Here is a 4,479-nt window from a genome sequence, read left to right as displayed (position 1 = left end):
CATCTGACAAAGAGCTAATATCCAGAATCTACAAAGAACTCAAACAAATATACAAGAAAAAAACAACCCCATCAAAAAGTGGGCAAAGGATATGAACAGACATTTCTCAAAAGAAGACATTCATACAGCCAAGAGACACATGAAGAAATGCTCATCACTCGCCATCAGAGAAATGCAAATCAAAACCACAATGAGATACCATCTCACACCAGTTAGAATGGCAATCATTCAAAAGTCAGGAAACAACAGGTGTTGGAGAGGATGTGGAGAAATAGGAACACTTTTACACTGCTGGTGGGATTGTAAACTAGTTCAACCATTATGGAAAACAGTATGGCAATTCCTCAAGGATCTAGAACTAGATGTACCATATGACCCAGCCATCCCACTACTGGACATATACCCAAAGGATTATAAATCATGCTGCTATAAAGACATATGCACACGTATGTTCATTGCGGCACTATTCACTTGGAATCAACCCAAGTGTCCATCTGTGACAGACTGGATTAAGAAAATGTGGCACATATACACCATGGAATACTATGCAGCCATAAAAAAGGATGAGTTTGCGTCCTTTGTAGGGACATGGATGCAGCTGGAAACCATCATTCTTAGCAAACTATCACAAGAACAGAAAACCAAACACCGCATGTTCTCACTCATAGGTGGGAACTGAACAATGAGATCACTTGGACTCGGGAAGGGGAACATCACACACTGGGGCCTATCATGGGAAGGGGGGGAGGGGGGAGGGATTGCATTGGGAGTTATACATGATATAAATGATGAATTGATGGGTGCTGACGAGTTGATGGGTGCAGCACACCAACATGGCACAAGTATACATATGTAACAAACCTGCACGTTATGCACATGTACCCTAGAACTTAAAGTATAATAAAAAAATAAAATAAAATAAATTGGGCGAATTTGTGGGAAAATGGATATTTTAATGCACTGTAGTAACTATTAATATTTCATTCTCTATATGTGTGTTAAAACATCATGTTATATACTTTATGTATAATAAAATTAAAACAGAAAAAGAAGGAATAATCTTATATTTAAGCCCATAAAAATAAAAAACTGCGTGTGAAAAAGTTAATAGAAATTAAAAAGTAAATAAAACATTGGGTTCAAATGTAAGCAAATAACCAAGGTTTATATCTCTGTAATCCCCCTGCCCCCATGGTTTTTCTGCATCTATGGAGGTGTTTATCTAACATTTTAAATTATCTTCCTGATGATCCTGGAGCTAGGCAGCTAATTTGATGGAAACTATGAGATGAGGTAAAGATTCTTATAAAGACCAATTCCTTAAAGTTTTTCAGAACATCACCCTCCAAGAGGGCATTTCAAAAGTCGCCTCGCACAGTCAGGGGGTTGGAAAAGAATGCAGGTATTGTCACATGCTGCCAGTAATTCATCACGCGGTAAATGGGGATGTGTGAGCTGGAGGGTTGTGATAGCTAGGGACTGTTAGAGAAGAACTGAAGAACAGCATCCTTAGCACCGGGTTATTTGAACAATATATGATTATTATGGGCCAATGCCTGGGGCTTGGGTATATTTTTGTTAAGGTGAAATTTTCTTTGTAATAGAATTGGTTATAATGGGATTTGATCTCCATTCATCTCACTTAGCCGTTCTCCCTCTGGCTGCTTTGATCACTCTTGCTGTCTTTGCAGCAGTCAACTCACCGTGTCTAAGGACCCAAGCATGCCTCTAATTTGTGACCAAAAGCTCTCCAATGGGGCTGTCCTCGTAAGTCTTAGATCTCTTTGATTTACCAAACATTCATCCATCATTGATGGCCTCACTCAATCTGCCTTACAACGTGTTTATTGTCTTACTTAGCTTGCCCCCTCGGAACTCTCCTGGCCTGTTTAGACGCATCCTGGCTTGTCGCACATTATGGATGATGAACAGTTATGTTCTGGAGGGTTCTGAGGTTTCGCCCCTGGCCGGCGTGAGTGCCGTGTCTGTCTGGGCGGGGTAGCAGGCAATTAGAAGATGATGCTCATTTGCTTCACATCCCAGGTTTTGAAAGGCACATCTGCCAGCCATCTTGTAAGAATGTTTGGAGTTAAATTGCTAAGTTTGACCAAGAAAAAGGGTGGGCATGATGCAAGATGCAACCCACCAAATTGCCACTGCAGCCTACACAATTCAGAGGCCATGCCCCATGGGCACTGGTTTTGTTGGCCGATGTTTGTACAAATAACTACTTTCTCTTCTCCTGAGTTGCTGTGTTAAGTATGTTAAACATTGGCTGTATCCACCTAATCAGTTTCTTCCCTTTCTTGTTCTGTACATAGGTTGATTCTGCAAGAAGGTGAAATGCAGGAAATTGTCTAATGGCATTTCACTTGATAGGTGGTACAGGGCTCCTCACTAGACATGTTTCCTCAGCTGAAGGGCCTGTGATCCTACCATTCGTGGCCTCCAGGAAAATGTGAGGATCACGGTTGGGGAATGTAAATCGCCATCACTTTGATTAATTAATTAATTAGCTTAGCCAGAGGTTCACGGCTCACAGAAAGTGCAACACGATGATTATTCATTCAGAAAACTTTTCATAAAGATTGGGCATGTGCTCTGTTAGGGACTAGTGATCCAAAGATATCGCCCACATCTTGCTGTGCTCTGCCCTAGGTAGGGGCATAGTCTAGGGGTATGTTTGAAAGAGCACTGAACTGGGGGCTGTTGGCCTTGAATTCTGGTGGCAATCCTGTACCAGATCTGAGAGCTGGTTGACTCAGGGAGCCTTTGGGGCCACCATTTCCACATCTTTATAGTGGGGAGAGGGTGGAATAGGATCTCTAAAGTCCCTTTTAAGTTTGCCTGCTGTGAGCATATAGGTATTTATTTTTCTTGGGTAGCTATTACATCTGTGTGGTTCACACATCAGTACAAAATGTCCTTCCCTCCCTGTGCCTCACCTGCTCCTCTCCCTACTCAAGCAGCCACCACTGGTGTTAGTTTCTTATCCTTCAGAGATTTCAGAAATGTAAGTAAAAGCTAACACAAGTCTAAATTCTTTATCCCTCTTTCTTTTTCTTTTTTGAGATGGGGCCTTGCTCTGTCACCCAGGCTGGAGTACAGTGGTGCAAACCTGGCTTCCTGCAGCCTTGACCTCTTGGGCTCAAGTGATCTTCCCACCTTAGCCTCCCGGGTAGCTAGGACAACAGGCATGCACCATCATCCCTGCCTTATTTATTTATTTTTTTGTAGAGATGGGGTCTCCCTATGTTGCCCAGGCTGGTCTTGAACTCCTAGGCTCAAGTGATCCTCCTGCCTTAGCCTCCCAAAGTGCTGGGATTACAGGCATGAGCCACCATGCCCATCCCTCTCTTTCGTCTAACATAAGATATGGCATACTGTAAACACTGTTCTACATCTTGCTTTTTCTCCCTCAATTAACAATGTATCTTGAATCTTTCCATGTCAATATAGAGCTTCTTCAATTTTTTATATAGCTATATAGAATTCCATTGTACATATGTTCAATACTTTAACTAGTTCCCATACAGATGACAATTTGGCTGTTTTCATTCTTTTACTGCTATAAGCAATGCCAAAATGTATAAGGTTGTATTTATATCATTTTGCATGCTGCTAAGTGTGTCAGTAAGATAATTCCTAGAAGTGGAGTTTCTAGGTCAAAGATATACATTCTGGTAATTTTGAAACTGTGATAGATTTTTTTCATCTTTTTTTTCTGACATCACCTCTGACATCAAGTATATGTGGGGTTTCCAATACCAAGTCTCTGATTTTCCGGCACCAACTGTGTGTACAACCATTCAATTCAATTTTGACAATAACTACTGAAAGATTGCACTGGACTCCACAGGTTTAAGGCCTCAGTCCCACAAAACTGCCCCCACTTCAGATGCTACCTACAAAGGAGATGGCTGGGCTACCCACACTTGTGCTTGGCCAACTGTAAATTCTGGGGTTTCTGCAATGCCCCCTTCCTTTGCCCCAGAATGGCTCACAGAACTCGAGAAAGTGCTTTACTTACTATTTCTAGTTTATTATAAAGGATAGAAGTCAGGAACAATCACATGGAAGTGACTTCCATGGTGGGAGTGGTGGGCAGAGCCCCTGAGTCCTCCAAGTACCATTTCCTCAACACATCAGCGTGTTCACCAACCTGGAAGCTCCCAGGATCTCATCATTCAAGAGTTTTTAGAATCTCGTCTCCAGACCCCCTCCCATCCTGGAGGTCAGGGTGGGGTGGGGATGGGGCTGAAAGTTCCCACCCTCTGATCACATGTTTGTTCTTTCTGATGACCAGAACCATCCTGAAGCTATCTAGGGGCTCCACCTTGCCTCAACTCTGATGTGGTTGACAAGGGACTCCTACAAACAACAAAAGATACTCCTAACACTCTGAAAACCCCAAGGGTTTTAGAAGCTGTGTGCCAGGAACTGGAGACAAAGACCAAATGCACTTTCCCCCCCCCCCCC

The sequence above is a fragment of the Piliocolobus tephrosceles genome, chromosome 8, assembly GCF_002776525.5.
Source record: "Piliocolobus tephrosceles isolate RC106 chromosome 8, ASM277652v3, whole genome shotgun sequence".
Lineage (NCBI taxonomy): Eukaryota > Metazoa > Chordata > Mammalia > Primates > Cercopithecidae > Piliocolobus > Piliocolobus tephrosceles.
Note: the sequence above shows the minus strand (reverse complement) of the source record.